Consider the following 18071-nt stretch of genomic DNA (forward strand, 5'->3'; position numbering starts at 1 on the left):
TTGATCCAGGACATCTGGGAGACCATTCTCCATTACTGGTCTATAACATTTGTACATTCTTACAAATACTTGGGTGTACATATTGACTGTAATCTGACATGGAATGTCCATGTGAGTTGTGTATGCACTAGGATCCAACAGCGACTCTACTTCTTGTGAAGACTCTGGGTGTTTGGGGTTGGACAGAGGGTACTGATGTTATTTTATCATGCTGTTATAGAGAGTGTAGCTTGGTTTGGTAACATATCAGTTAAGTTAAAATCACAAATAAATAGACTGGTTCACACAGCAATGTTATGTCTCTCCCTCCAAATTCTCTTCGAGAAGACCATAGTTAAACAGGCTAGGAAAATTGTAACAGATCCCTCCCATGTCCTGTACTCAGAGTACGAATTGCTCCCTTCAGGTAGACAAATCAAGTAATCTTGAATCTTGAATATTGAATAGACAAAAATCTGGTCTTTTCCCATGATTATTGTCCAACATTGTGACAGTTGGAATTGATTTATTTATTATCCATGGTGACTTATTTCCTCTCTTTATACTCCAAAACATTGATAAGGTCTCATCAATCCTCTGTCTGTCTTTTAAATGTTTGTCCCTCTCTTAATCAAGGACAAACTCCTTCCTGTGGGAATCACACACACCTATACAGATGCCTAACATATTTAAAGAGCATGTGAATGGTTAGAGAATTAAATATATACTTAAATCCACTCTGTTCTGCTTCATTGACTCTGTTCAGTAAGTCAGTGCTGGTGTAAAGAACAGCATGTTTCCTGTCTGGACTCTCAGCTCTTTGATCCTCAGCTACAGTCTTGGGTGTCCCATCTTCAATAACTCCATGTAATATATTTTTAAGCATAATTGTCAAGTACAAAAAGACCACATTCTTTTTCATACTTGTGATGTATTCATTTTTAGCAGAGGATCTTATATGGAGACTTTTCCCAGTGTCACAGAGATTATGAAACACAATAAGACCAAACTTATGGAAAATGCAGAGACTTTTCCCAGTGTTACAATGAGGAACTTCACAGAGTTTAATAATCAGACCAGGTATATACACACGCATGTTCGACAGAACAGAGACAGCTAGGGTTTTGAGGTGGGAAAACAACGGTCACATACTCTGACTTTTGATGCAATATGCTGAATTTTGACCATCTTGTACATTTTGGTCGCTTGTTTTACTTAAATGAGGTAAGAAAAAGTTCTTCAATTATTCTTATAAACTTTATTAAAAATTACTTTTTTTTTTTTTTTTGCTCTGCTACACTCAATGCTGCACTTAGCGCTATGGGAACAGCTTTGCGTGACCATCTGAATACTGTGTATAACATGCCAGTGAAATTGACATTGAACTTGACAGCCTCAGATGGTGACATCATAGTAATGCGCGCTTGTCTGAGGCTATAATTAGATGTGCAGGTGCATCTTCAAGTTTCTTTGTCTTCAGAACCATACTGTGTTGTGTGTGTGACAAATCAGGAATATTCTCTCTTTCTCCTCTCACTCTCTTTGGAAGTGATAAGGAAAAGAAGCATGCCCGGCTCCTCTTTGGCTAGTGCAGAACACCCAGCACCCCTCAACGGCAAGTATAAAAATTGGTACCCATTTCAGAGAACTTGGCAGCGTGGAAGCCGGGCATCTCTACTTGGGTTCTATAACAACAGTAGAAAAAGGATACAAAATCCAGTTTGCTCGTCGCCCTCAGCCTTTCAACGGCCTGGTCCCCATTACCATAAAACTGGAGCAGGCACATTTTACTGACACAAGAGCTGCAATCTCTTCTGGACAAAGGGGCCATAGAACATGTTCCCCTCCCAGAGAGAGAGGCAGGCTACTACAGTCAATACTTCCTGGTCCCCAAAAAAGATGGGGGACTGCATCGATTTTACATCATCGAGGCTTGAAGTTCAAGATGCTAACTATCAAGATGATCGTGTCGCAAATTCAACATTATGATTGGTTCGTCATGATCGATCTCAAAGGCGCATATTTTCACATAGAAATATTGCCACAACACAGGAAGTTCCTGAGGTTCACTTTGTGGGGGCGAAGCTTACCAATATCGGGTTCTTCCGTTTGGCCTAGCCCTATCACCCTGCACATACACAAAGTGCATGGATGGCTCTGCGCTGGCTCCTTTGCGACTCCAGGGTATCCGCATTTTGAATTACATAGACGACTGGTTGATACTAGCACAGTCACAAGAGCTAGCGTCACGACACAGAGATGTCGTTCTAGCTCATCTTGTCTCTCTGGGGTTGAGACTCAACGCCAGCAAAAGCCGTTCCCTCTCCTACCCAGAGAACAATATACTTAGGGGTTATATGGAAACCGATCACGATGTGGGGCACAATTGTCTCCCGCTTGAGTTAAGACTAATGACAGACGTCTTCCTGTCAGGCTGGGGAGCAGTCTTAGATGGTCGTCCAGTCCAAGGGGAGTGTGAGGGTCATCAGCTCGAATGGCACATAATCTGCCTTGAACTGATGGCTGTATTTCTGGCCCTAAAATACTTCATCCAGCAGTTGAAAGGCTGCCATGGTGGACCTCTTCGCCTCCCAACAGACAGCGCAATGTCCCCCTTATTTCTCTCTGAGTCACCCAGCCCCCCTGGGTCTGGACGCAATGGCGCATACATGGCATAGAATGTGTCTATATGCTTTTCCCCCGGTTTCTCTGCTCCCGGGAGTTCTAGCCAGAGTTCACCAGCAAGGGTCTTGCCTCTATTAATAGCGCCGCATTGGCCGAACAGAATTTGGTTCTCAGAGATAATAGCTCTCCTTGAATGCTCTCCCTGGGCGATACCAAACAGGTGGGACCTTCTGTTTCAAGCGCAGGGGACAATATTTCATCCCCGGCCGGAGTTGTGGAACCTTCACGTTTGGCCCCTGAGGGGTACCAACTGAGGGACACTGGCTTTCAGCCGACGTCATACAGACCATTCTCAGTGTGAGGGCTCCCTCCACGAAAAGAATTTATGCCAACAAATGGGGTGTCTTTGAAAGATGGTGTACTGCATGCCATGCAGATCCAGTCAACTGCCAGGTTTCTTTAGTCCTGGAGTTTCTGCAGGAGAAACTTTCGGCAGGCATTTGTCCCCCCCACTTTCTGGGTGACAACCCCTTCGAACCTCTAGAGTCAGTGCCTGACAAGCTACTGATCCTTAAAATGTTTTTTCAGGAACTCTTTAGGAAGCTTCGGAGCATTATGAATCAGCGTGTTGAATCAGCGGTTCGGAGCACCAAAGTCACGTGATTTAAGCAGTTTGGCGGTTTGACACGCTATCCGAATCAGTGTTTTGAAATCGGCCATCACTATATAAGTTGTTATTTTGTTTTTTTGGTGCGCCAAAAATATTCTTGTCACTTTATAATATTAATATTGAACCACTGTACTCACATGAACTGATTTAAATATGTTTTTAGTACATTAATGGATCTTGAGAGAGGAAATGTCATTGCTGGCAATGAAGGCCTCATTGAGCCATCGGATTTCAACAAAAATATCTTAATTTGTGTTCCGAAGATTAACAAAGGTCTTACGGGTGTGGAACGGCATGAGGGTGAGTAATAAGTTACATTATTTTCATTTTTGGGTGAACTAAACCTTTAATTGCTTAAAAAGGTCTTAAAAAGCCTTAAATTTGACTTAAAAAATGTGCAGCAACCCTGAAAAAGAAAAACTAAATAAACAAAGTGAAGATTTGACTGATATATATATATTTATCCCCCCCCCCCATAGACATCGCAATATATCGATATCATGAATTCTTTTGGCCACAATAACCGTGGTGTGAAAAATCTAATATCGTGACAACCCTAGTCTCGGGTTACTTGACTGTAACCCTGTTCCCTGATAAAGCAGGAACGAGATGCTGCGCTTCGTTGCCGCACTGGGGATGTCCCAAGACCGTTCTTCAGACGAAGTGATACTTGAAGATGCACCTGTGGCACATCTAATTATAGCCTCAGGCTGTCAAGTTCAATGTCAATTTCATTGACGTTTTATACACAGTATTCACAGATGGTCACGCAAAGCTGTTCCCATAGCACTAAGCACAGCATCTTGTTCCCACTTTATCAGGGAACAGGGTTACAGTCAAGTAACCCGAGATGTTTCCTCTGTCACTGTTATCTTTAGGCTAATATTTTTAGTTATTTACTGCTCAAAGATGTAAGGAAAATAAGATTTTCTTTTAATGCAGCAAAACATATTTTCTTTTTCATACTAAATAGAATTCTAATATACTGTATATGCTCTTTCTTATTCCTTATAACTTTTCATACAGGCATAAATTGCAGCAAGAACAAGACATGTAAGACATTTTCTCCATTTGGATGGCTAATTAGTTTAATAATGCATGTGCTGCTTATGACAAAATGGGAAAAAATAAGAGATGCATAGGAGAAAAAGGTTACTTTTATTTTAAAGATAAAAATTGCTTAGATTCCAAAGGAGCTAACTTTCATTAGACAGTTTGTTATTCATGCAAAGAGAGCATATAAAAATCAAAAAGGTCTCTTTTATTTGAATGTTATAATAATTGACAAGTTCTTCAAAAAACAAAACAAAACAAAAAAAAAAACATTCTTTTTCATACTTGTGATGTATTTGTTTTTATATGGAGACTTTTCCCAATGTCACAGGGTTTGAGATACACACACACACACACACACACACACACACACACACACACACACACACACACACACACACACACACACACACATTTGAGATAAGACTCAGACAGAGATCCAATGGTAATTTGCAAGAATTGGCAAGAAATTTAGGAACATGAGCATGACCCTGAATGAGAATTCCAGTACTGTCTTTATGGTATTTTTTGACCACATGAATGTTTTTTGCATTTCAGTATCAAATTAAAGCTGCAAGCAGTGATGAAAGAGCACTCACACCCGGGCTCACCGCCACCTGGTGACCTTAGGAAATATGTGAACAGTGGGTGATATTCATTTAAGCAGATAAATAGAGGAGAAATATGGCAAAGTCATTTTGAGGTGCCACACTTCCTGCTGCCAGCAGGTGGTGCTTTGACTATAACTGAATAGTGCCATGTAGATATCTTCAGGCCAGGACTATTATCAAACATGTGAAGTTTGGGGCAGATCGGACAACATATGCCTGAGTTACCTGTGCTTGACAGGATGCAGAGTGGGGATGAGAAAGCAGGAACGATCACAGGGGATCCATGGGGGTCTGGGAAAAAATAAGAGATATAAGGGATAAAAGGGAGAAAGACTTTTATTTGATTGTAAAAAAAAAAAAAAGTATATCCTTTGAGCTTTGCTTAGATTCAGAAGTGCTGACTTTCATTGGACATTTCATTATTGATGCAAAAAGAGCAAATATATACACTACCAGTCAAAAGTTTGGAAACATTACTATTTTTAATGTTTTTGAACAAAGTCTTTTATGCTCATTAATTTTGCATTTATTTCATAATAAATACAGAAAAAACAATGATATTGTGAAATATTATTACAATTTAAAATTATGGTTTTCTATTTTAATATACTTTAAAATATAATTTATTTCTGTGATGCAAAGCTGAATTGTCAGCATCATTACTCCAGTCTTCAGTGTCACATGATCCTTCAGAAATCATTGTAATATGCTGATTTATTATAAATGTTGGAAACAGTTGTGCTGCTTAATATTATTTTATAACCTGTGATACTTTTTCAGGATTCTTCGATGAATAAAAAGTTAAAAAATATTAGCATTTATTTAAAATAGAAATATTTTGTAACAATATACACTACCGTTCAAAAGTTTGGGGTCAGTAATTTTTTTTCTTTCTTTTTTTTGAAAGAAATTAATACTTTTATTCAGCACGGATGTGTTAAATTGATAAAAAGTGATTTATATTGTTGGAAAAGATTTATATTTTGAATAAATGCTGTTCTTTTTAACCTTTTATTCATCAATGAATCCTGGAAAAAATATCACAGGTTTCAAAAAAATATTAAGCAACACAACTGTTTTCAACATTGATAATAACTGAGTATCAAATCAGCATATTAGAATGATTTCTGAAGGATCATGTGACACTGAAGACTGGAGTAATGATGCTGAAAATTCAGTTTTGCATCACAGAAATAAATTATATTTTAAAGTATATTAAAATAGAAAACCACAATTTTAAATTGTAATAATATTTAACAATATTATTGTTTTTTCTGTATTTATTATAAAAAAATGCAGCCTTAATGAGCATAAGAGACTTCGTTCAAAAACATTAAAAATAGTAATGTTTCCAAACTTTTGACCGGTAGTGTAAATGTATGTTATCAACACTGTGAAGAATACCAATGAAACAATGAAGAATAAAATCATTTGTATTACATTGAATCCTTTTCCTTTTTTCTTTAAATAAAAAAAATGCATCTAAAATGAATCTGTATAACTAAAAGCTCGTAAGTACAGCAAAATGTACGGATCAAATTAGTAAAACAAATATAGGCTGCATATTTTCATAAATATTTCAATTACACTCAGATTGTGGCAAAGTAAATGTAAAGCTGCAACAGCATGTGACTACCAGAAGAGGGCCCCGTACTATATATATATATATATATATATATATATATATATATATATATATAGTGCATATTTATGTCTGACGCCCTCTAAGCAGTGGTACAGCTGGCACCAGAGGTCATTTCACCACTTTATGTCCAGCTCAACTGTATCAATCTCCTCCGGTGGACAGGTTTTATGACACCATTTAAAAGCTGTACAAATAAACAGTGTAACAGTGAAGCGGTCAAGCTGTGAAATGCTGAAGGTGTTCTAAAGGGCTCATTATAAGAAATGAAGACATAAAACAATAAACTTAATTTAATTTAAGTCTTTCATTAAAGCCTTCATTGAAAAAAAATACAAAGGTAACTTTATATCTCACAGCTGTGACTTTATATCTCACAATATGAATTTATATGTAACATTTGAAGCTTTATTTCTCCTAATTGCGATTTTATATCTCACAGTTGTACTTTATATCTTACAATACATTTTTTTTTTAATAACTTTATTTCTTGGAATTGTGACTTTATGCAATGTAACTGTCCCATTTTAAAGGGGTGGTTGATTATGATTTCACTTTTTTAACTTTAGTTAGTGTGTAATGTGTGTGTGTAATAAACAACATCTGCAAAGTTATGACGCTCAAAGTTCAATGCAAAGGGAGATATTTTCTTTTACAGAAATCGCTTTTTAAGGACTACAACAGATGCATGCTAGGCACTTGACGGCACATGCTAGTCGATGAGTTGAATCAACTCCACAGCAACTACATAAATTTATCCACTAACCATTCAGAAACACCCACCACAGTTGCATTCTAAAAGTTGTAACTTCTTCCTGAGTCTATCCATCAGTGTTCGACTCCGGTTTGAACAATGTAAGGCTGAACACCATTACTGACAATCGTCATTTTGGCTGCGTGAGATTCTCCAGCTTTGTTGTTGTTGAGCAACCAAAGCGCGAGCTGTTAAAGCTCCGTCCTCTTCTGGAAAGCGGGCCGTGAACAGCAGCTCATTTGCATTTGCGGCGTGTTTTTGCTCACACCCAAATAGGGGCAAATTTGACAAGCTATAATAAATGATCCTGAGTATTTTGAGCTGACACCAGAGACTTATATTACATCTTGTAAAAGGGGCATTATAGGTGCCCTTTAAAGTTTAAGCAGGCATTTTTCTCAGAAGGGAAAAAAAGCTTCCAAAAATCAAGAAATTTGGTTAGTGCCAAATATCTTTCTTTTTGGAATCTGCTATGTACATGACATGTACGGCAATCTTAAACAGTATAAAATCATAATATGGCTCAACATGACACAAGATCCCACAGGGCATCACAATGTTTTTGAAGCCCTGGAGGTATCAGATTCCAGATTTATGAGAAAGAGCACTGTGAAAGAATGAGTTTTGACTGATTAGTTCCAACCTTCTGAACGATTCCAATAATTCTGCTGCCACTCACACACTGAGTACCAGGGAAGAGGCCAGCAGATTTAGTGAATATTGAGCTCTCAGAAAGGAAAGGCACCATTATCTGTGATTACTCTGAGTTAATCAGAGGGTCTTCATCATCAGATTCACTCGTCAATCAAAGGTGAATGTGACACGTCTTGTCGCTTATGATTATCAGCCTATAAAGGAGAGTAAAGGGACCTCAAATGGTTTATGTGTGTCCCTGGAAGACCTATTCCAATGTTCATCTTCTGCAAACAAGGGCACACACACAGACACAAAATGGTGTGGATGCTCTACTGTGTTGTTAGCCTAAGGTGGTTTGCTGGTTTTAAGATGGTCTGGCTGGTCTCCTTAGCTACATTTACACAGTTAGTTGAAAAACTTAATAACAGGTGGGACTCTTAAGCTGAGCAAGTAAACAATGTCAATCCCTTTTCTGTTCTTCCCATAGCTGTGAATATCATATGTAACCATATTGATGACTAATATAGCAAAGTCCACAACACCATTAAGTCTTATTACAGTTGAAACAAAACAAGTCCAGTTAGCCTTATTCACACTTCCATGTTTATGATTTATGGATTGGCGCTTGCACTGTAAACTTATTTCTGTTTTAACAACAAGAGGTAGCAGGTTTTGGGTAACATTAGAGGTTACAACCAAACCAAAACTTGCACTTCAGAGAACATTCAGAAATAATGTTTTCAACTTAATGGGAACACTAGCAAAATATTTTTAGAACATATTTTGGCTGGGATTAGTGGTTACCAAAATCCATTACTTAGATTTGGTGACCCTGCTGAGAGATTAGCAATGTTTCCTTTCATGTACCTTTTCTTGTACTCCTTTCATTCTTTTAACTGTTTAACTTTCAGTAAACCTAAGGATAGTCTGATAGATTTTAATGGTTTGGATTACTTTTCTTCTGTGGCAAACAACAGCTTTTCATGCCACAGTGAGGTCACCACAAAGTGGATTAAGACAAAGTGGCGCTCTCATGCTGTGCAACGAAAGTGGATGACACACACAAACACACACACACACATACCTACTCACACATATTCACCGCTGAATTTTGGAGTCACACTTCACAGCCAGCAGGGCAATTTCACGTCATTACCGAAAATGCAGATGAAAAGACTTTCAGTGTTTTCGAATGCTGCAATGAACACTCTCAAGAATAAAATAAAAGAGAAAGAGAACTTTCTGGAAGTTTTTTCCACTCACCCACTCCCACACACAACCTTTCCTCTCCATGGTTGTTTTTCTGTAATCAAAGATTGTTAGTTTCAGAATAAAATGCCAATCATTGGCTCATTATGATGCCTTATTGGCCAATCACTTGAGTCGTTCAAAACCTTACTGCCTAAAAAATAAAATAAGCCTTGCCTGGTCGATGGTCCTCATCATTGTCGCCTCTACCCTATCAGTCCATCCTTTACCCCTTATCTTCATCACTCACTGCCTGATGGAACAGTCAATGTAGGCTAATCATTAGAGGTTATAATGAGAGTATACCTGTCTCTGCTCCCAGCCACCGACCTGCTTCTATCCACTGTGACTCACTAGAGACCTCTTCATTTTCTAAAGAACAAGCCTCTATCATTACGGATGTGTGTTGGATGGTAATTTGTCACTGAGCAGGTGCTTCTTATCCAAAGCAACTTACACTATAACAGTTACCCCTATTGGGCAACATGGGGACAAGTGCCTTAAGTACAATAATGATGGTTCATACTGTCCAGCTCATCTAATTTCATCCTCCATCTCATCTCATTTCATCTCATCAACAATCACATCTCATCTTCATATAAAAGTCAATCTCCTCTCATTCTCAATCTCATCTCAATCTTTTCTCAATTCAACTCCATCTCATCTCATCACATCTCATACTCAACCTTAATCTTGGTCTCATTCATCTTAATCTAAAACTTGATCTCATCTAACCCCAAATATCATCTCATCCTTCATCTTCTCTCAATTCCAATTTAAATCTAAATATAAACTCAATCTCATCCTTAATATGATCTCAATCTAAATCTCAGTCACATCTTGTCCTCAGTTTCAACTCATCCTCAATTTCATCTAAATCAGTCATATTTTGTCTCATCTCAACTCATTTCAGCTCCATCTCATCTCATCTCATCTCATCTCATCTCAACTTATTTCAGCTAAATCTCATTTTACCCTTCATCTGTTCTCAATCTAAATCTCAGTGTCATCTCACCTCATCCTCCATCTCATTTCAATTCCGTCTCATCACAATTCAGCTACATCTCATTTCATCCCATATCATCTCAACTCATTTCAACTTAATCTCATCTCACCCTTCATCTGCTCTCATTCTAAATCTCAGTGTCATCTCACCTCATTCTCCATCTCATCTCAACTCCACCTCCTCTAATCACATTCTTAATCTAAATCTCAGTCACATCTCATACTCAGTCTCAACTCCTTCTCAATCTAAATCTATCACCTCTCATCTAACTCATCCTCAATCTCATTTCATTTTAATATAAAACACAATCTGACCTCACCCTTCATCTCTACTCAGACTAAATCTCATTGTAATCTCACCTCATCCTCCATCTCATCTCAAGTGTTATTTCATCAAATTCTCCATCTCAACTAACCTCTCTTTCCATCTCAATTCTCAATTCAGTCTCCTCTCAACTCATTCCACCTCATCTCATCTTCAGTCTCAAATCATCCTCAATCTCATTTTATTTTAATTTAAAATGTATCCTCATTTAAACTCCTTTTAATTTGAACTAATTTCTCAATCTAAAATCTCAATCTCATCTCATCTCATCTTATCTAATCTCATCCTACCTCATCTCATCTCATCTCAAATCATCCTCAATCTCATCTCACCCTCAGTCTCAAATCATCATCAATCTCATCTCATCTCTCCCTCAGTCTCAAATCATCCTCAATCTCATCTCATCTCATCTCACCCTTAGTCTCAAATCATCTTCAATCTAATCTCACCCTCAGTCTCAAATCATCCCCATACAATCTCATCTCATCTCACCCTCAGTCTCAAATCATCCTCAATCTCATCTCATCTCATCTCACCCTCAGTCTCAAATCATCCTCAATCTCAAATCATCCTCAATCTCATCTCACCCTCAGTCTCAAATCATCCTCAATTTCATCTCATTCCATCTCATCTCATCTCACCCTTAGTCTCAAATCATCCTCAATCTCAAATCATCCTCAATCTCATCTCACCCTCAGTCTCAAATCATCCTCAATTTCATCTCATTCCATCTCATCTCATCTCACCCTCAGTCTCAAATCATCCTCGATCTCAAATCATCCTCAATCTCATCTCACCCTCAGTCTCAAATCATCCTCAATTTCATCTCATTCCATCTCATCTCATCTCACCCTCAGTTTCAAATCATCCTCAATCTCATCTCACCCTCAGTCTCAAGTCATGCCCAATCTCATCTCACTCTCAGTCTCAAATCATTCTCAATCATCTTACCCTCAGTCTCAAATCATCCCCATGCAATCTCATCTCATCTCATCTCATCTCATCTCATCTCATCTCATCTCACCCTCAGTCTCAAATCATCCCCATGCAGTCTCATCTCATCTCATCTCATCTCATCTCACCCTCAGTCTCAAATCATCCTCAATCTCATCTCATCTCATCTCATCTCATCTCACCCTTAGTCTCAAATCATCTTCAATCTCATCTCACCCTCAGTCTCAAATCATCCCCATACAATCTCATCTTATCTCACCCTCAGTCTCAAATCATCCTCAATCTCATCTCATCTCATCTCATCTCATCTCATCTCATCTCATCTCACCCTCAGTCTCAAATCATCCTCAATCTCATCTCACCCTCAGTCTCAAATCATCCTCAATTTCATCTCATTCCATCTCATCTCATCTCATCTCACCCTTAGTCTCAAATCATCCTCAATCTCAAATCATCCTCAATCTCATCTCACCCTCAGTCTCAAATCATCCTCAATTTCATCTCATTCTATCTCATCTCATCTCACCCTCAGTCTCAAATCACCCTTAATCTCAAATCATCCTCAATCTCATCTCACCCTCAGTTTCAAATCATCCTCAATCTCATCTCACCCTCAGTCTCAAGTCATGCCCAATCTCATCTCACTCTCAGTCTCAAATCATTCTCAATCATCTTACCCTCAGTCTCAAATCATCCCCATGCAATCTCATCTCATCTCACCCTCAGTCTCAAATCATCCCCATGCAGTCTCATCTCATCTCATCTCATCTCATCTCATCTCATCTCATCTCACCCTCAGTCTCAAATCATCCTCAATCTCATCTCACCCTCAGTCTCAAATCATCATCAATCTAATCTCATCTCTCCCTCAGTCTCAAATCATCCCCAATCTCATCTCGATTTTATTGTCTCATCTCATCTACTCCACATTTCATCTTAACTGAAGCTCATCTTCGTTACTTTAATTGCATGTACCCCCTCTTTTCTGTTTTAAACCTGGACTATCAATAGGGTAATTATGTGAAAGATGGAAACAAATTACAGTTCATTTTTGCAAATGATGGCAATGGCAGCTGGCTGTCAGCCACCCTGGCAATGATTTCACATGGCTTACAATCAAATGACCAAATGCCTTCACACTCCCTACACACATGTCCGTGCCAACTGAGCCTTCTCGGTATTTGAGATGTAGTCTCTCCCACATATGAAATATGGCAAACATTATACAGTGATACAGTGGAGAGCCATATGCCCACAGAGATTGTTGGGGTGTTTAAGTCTCCGCCAACATGAGAGCAAGTTAACCAGAGAACTTATGATGACGGTTGTTAATGATGAGAAAATCACAAGAAACAAATATTAAATTAACTTGAATCCTATGACAGGTTGTTCAATGTTAATTTAATACACAAATCTGATTTTAAAGTGCAAGCTTATATAAATAAAAGGGTAAATACTGGATCATGTCACCTTCAAAGGACAAGAGCCGGTGTACAATGACTGCAAATTAGAAATCCTAGAAAAATTGACATGTTTTTATGCTCATAGCCAGGCCATCAACTCCATAATACATAATCCCTTTTTCATTTTCCCTGCATCTCTTCATTTATTTTCCTCCTATTCATCTGTTTTTCACATATTATTGACTCATCTGCTTTAATACTCTGTTACGCTCCCCAGGCTGAGACTGTGGCCTCTCTCCCATACTCCATCTTTTGTGTAATGTCCCTGTAGAGCCCAGATGAATATTAATGTAAAATGTCAGGGTGTCGCCTCTCAACTGTGTTGGACAACTTTTGTCACCCTGCTCTGCCAGAGCAACGTTCGCCTGCTCCCAGCCAGATATCTGCCCCTCCTCTGGTGTTTACAGTCCTGCCAAGAGAGGCGCTGAAACCAGAGCCGACAAATGAATGTGGGTGCCACATGTTGGCCTGGCCATCAGTCACATCCTTCAGTACACGAAAGCAGTTAATCCATTGAAATATCAAGAAAACGGCTAATTTTTTTATTATAGGCTTGTAGATACAATGTATCCATCTTCACCCTGAAGCTTCATGTCATGTACACACCTGCAAAATACAAACATATTTGGAAATTATTTGTGTTTTTTTTTTTATTTATTTTTTATTAGTTATAGCTTACAGCAGTTAGTTTTGGTCAAGTCTGATTGGGTGAATGATTTGTTAAAAATGAATGATTTGTTAAAAAACTCTGACTCATTCAGAAACTAAACCGTGAGAGTCTTTGTGAGTGAGTCATTGAATCATTCATTCAACTGATTCATTTAAAACATTGATTTATTCAGGAACTAAACACTGTTGCTGTTGCTCGGAGACGCAGGACATTTGATACTGCTGCGGCTTCATTTGGAGCTGTTAACGAAGTGGAAATAGACAAGTTTCCTGCCACTTTAAAAGGTAAGTTATTCCATTTCTTGTTTGTTTAACCTTTGTTTAAAAGCAACATCACACTTGCAGTTGTGCTGATGGTATGAATATCAGAATAAAATTGCTCTTACACATGTAACATAGTTTAATGTAAAGATGTTGTCTATGTATGAAATAATGCTGGTACATCACTGGCATAAAGTTGGTTTGACATTGGACGTTTGATATTCGCAAATTTAGGGACCGTCTCTAAAGTTACATCCGACATTGGTATGCACGTTTCTAACTTCAATAACATTTGAAGGGAATAATTTAAAGCCATAAAAACAACTGTAAAGTGTTCATCTAGGTGTCAGCTATCATGCACACCTTTTATATTTTTGATATTTATTAAAATAAACTGTCAAATCATATGTAAAAATTGCTATTTTCCACTAATGAATATGGGCTCATACATAAATATGCCATAATTTAAAGCTCAATAACATTTGAAGGGAATAATTTACAGCCATAAAACCAACTGTAAAGTGTTCATCTAGGTGTCAGCTTTTATATTTTTGATATTTATTCAAATACTTCACATTAGTTGTGTACTGTGTAGCCTACAAATCACCATATCAATGTCCAGCAGTTTGTCTGTTTTTTATTTGACATGAAATATAGGTCATAGGCTGGTTTTGAAGCTGCTCGGTTTGAAAATGGCTTCTGTGTGAGCTATGCACCAAACATCGCAACACTTTGTTGACAATGGACTTTTTTGCCTGTGAAAGTTTTCTAATGTGACCGAACAGTCTTATTCATGGTGTGCCTGCAGCATTTATGAGTTTTAATCTAACCAGATTAAAAGGGAAAGGAAAAAGTAGGGACCTGTCATGGCAGTGCTGAGTGATTATGAAAGTTGTATATGTTGTATAGACCTCAAAAAAAAAAAAAAAAAAAAAAAAAAAATGAAATAATGCAATCCCTTTAAGTAGTAATATAAACAGTTTCCCCAAAATCACAACTTTCCAGCCATCTCACCATCACTCCTCATACCCAGTCATGGTCTTCCTGTTTTAATTAGTGGTGCTGACGGCAGCTGCACTGGGTACCTACAGAACAGTGAGTGAATCAGGGTGAAGGAGGGTTAACTGATTGGAAAAGCAATCACAGCCCACCGTAGCTGCCTGATTAGATGATTATCTGCAGGGGTTGGGAGCTCCAGGAGCAATCAGCCATGGCTGAGGGGGAGACGGGAGCAGGTGCGAGGGAGCTGCTTTCAAGGGAGGTATATGAACATGGAAGCTGCTGAGGCCTGGAATACCAAACATCAAAAATGTAGTGTGATCGAGGGAACTGCCTCCAACTGGTGGTGATGTAACAAGTTGTTGGATTAGAACACTAATGGGAGGCAAACAGGCAGGAGAGGGTAACGTGAACACACGCACAAATGACCAGATGGCATAGACAGCAAACAAACATAGAAACAACGCAGCAACATCTGTTAAACTACATTACATAACACATATTAACTACATCTTTATTAGCAATACAGCAGTCATTTTGATAATGTGTAGCTTTTAATACCAAGCTATTTTTTGGCATCACTGAATTGTATGGCACATTATTAGGCACATAACCATGCAACAGGAGAAGTTTACATAATGAAATGCACTCTTTTAGAATGTCTCACATAGCTTTGGAAAATAGGCTACAGCTCATTTAAGTGAATTGGTTCAATCAGACGGTTCATTTCAATAAACCTGTTAAAAAGTAATTTGTTTCCAGTATTTTTCGACCCATTCTTCTGTACATCAATGTAATAAAATACCTGCAGAGGATTTTGCATCTACTTATGATAGCAAGATTAATATTTTGATAAATCCTTTTTTAAAATTATCTTAATGATGTCAGTTCCTTTAATAATGCTACAAATAATCTTACAATAATAGAGACTTGTACTATAATCATTCAAATCCCTAATTTAATTAATTGAAACTAATTTGTCAGTGAAGATGAATCTATCGATCGATAGATAGATATTGAAAAAATGATTGATTGATCGGACAAAATTTTTCACCAAAAAAGTCATTCGGTTTAACCAAAATATTGGTTTTACCGAATGACACGTTTGGTTATACCGAATGACGATACTTTCAAACAATGCTAACAGGCTGATATCTAGCTAGCTAGTTAACCTGCTAGCTAGCTAGCAAAAGGTCATTCAAACATTTTATATTTAACACAAGTTTTTAAAATATTACAACATTTTCCATGTTTTATAATGGTTGTACCGAATGACCTGATGTTTTGGGACATGCTAATAAGCAAGTGAAACATTAATTTTTCAAATAGTTAAGAGAGAGTTAGTTACTTTGCTTCACAACCATGTGGTCCTTTGCAGGTGTCTGAATGATGTCACATCCTGTCACATGATATTGACCGCATGACTTGATCCAAAATGGTCCCTTTATATTGGTTACTCCAAATGACATCAATGAAATTTTCATTTTTCCGGACATTCTTTCTCATAACAAAGCAATGACTTTTACACATAATTTTAATACCATTTTGCACTATGTTAATATATATATATATATATATATATATATATATATGATGTTATAAAATCATGCCAGAATAAAAAATATACAGATTTATTACATTTTAAGATATTTTAATCACTAATGAAATGGCTGTATTGGCCTTTGGACGGTTAAACCGAATAACCTTTTGACACTTCAAAATCTTGAAAATACCTTCATATGTAGCAAAATATAATTAAAACCTTTTGGATTCAATAAAAGTGATCTAGTTGCACTACCTTACTTACTTTGGATGTCATATCTTTGTTTTTTATTATTATTAAGGCCTTTGGACAAAAAATGACCCGTCACATCATTGACCCATGTGTGTGTGTGTGTATATATATACATATATATATATATATATATATATATATAGATAGACTGGACTGCAGTTTAACTACTTGCCAATTTCATTTTAACACTGAATTTGAGATGCCAGTAAACTGTCACTCCTAAGAAATACAAGGAAATGTGAGGTTCCATCGGTCACTTCTAAATGGATTGGCTGGGAAAGCTATTGACTGACACCAGGGGATTTTTAAATGCTTGTCAATATCTCCACCACAGGAGGATGACTAATGGACATTGTGGGATGCAAACACCATTTGGAAACTCATAAAATGTATTCTGCCACAGTAATTGGCCAAAGAAAAAAAACCCTGCACGTTAATGACCAGGCTGCCTTGATTGACATTTTTGTGCTAGTAATGAATGGACTAACTGCTAAACCCCGTGGGCCACTGAGGGTCATACAGCCCCTTATTAGAGGTATCGCTGAATAGGAATAGTGAGAAACAAGTAGATTAAATTATATTCATCATAACTAAAAGGTATTCTAGTGGGACTAGCAACAATTATCATTCAGATAGTAATTTTGGCTATCAGTGTAACTCAGCTTACAATAACTTTAGATGGTCATTAAACAGAACTAATGTTTAATCGTTTGAAGTCGCTGTGCACAGTACACATGTAACCACTTGCATATTTGTGCAAATACTGCAGTGAGCCCCATTAAATGCAATGTTAAGTCATTAGAAGCTTATTTCATACATGCAGTGTTTATGGGATGATGATTGCTTACATGTCTAAATGAATTTCCTGAAAGGAAGAGTCAAGCTTATCAAAGTCCCTCCTGCTGTTTTAACTCGAGTTGGTCTGTGATGCAATCTGCTCTGAGCTTTTGTTCTCTTAGCAGGAGCTTTGGCAGCATCTGTCAGACAGCTCTTTCTCCCTCTTATGAATAGTATATTCAGTTTCAGCTGCACACATTTGTAGTTGCAGGAAAGAGTATGTTCAATAAATAAATGAAAATGTATAATTGTAGACCATTGATAGACCCTTCGTGTGACTTATTTGAAGAGCAGGTGAAATGTTAGCATAAAACAAACAGGGTTCACATGCTTTTATCCAGAGTACTTTTAAAGTTGACATGAAACAGAAGTTGCAATCTTTCCTATTGTGATGTATATCCGAGTGAAATGGCTTCTTGAACAAGAAATTTTGTCAGAAGTTGATTGGATTGTTGTGGTTTGCTATTGTTTCTGCCAGTATTTGCTGCCTGTATTTGATCAAAAATATGATGAAATATATTGTTAAATATTATTACAATGTAAAA

Source organism: Ctenopharyngodon idella, chromosome 4 (assembly GCF_019924925.1).
Source record: "Ctenopharyngodon idella isolate HZGC_01 chromosome 4, HZGC01, whole genome shotgun sequence".
Lineage (NCBI taxonomy): Eukaryota > Metazoa > Chordata > Actinopteri > Cypriniformes > Xenocyprididae > Ctenopharyngodon > Ctenopharyngodon idella.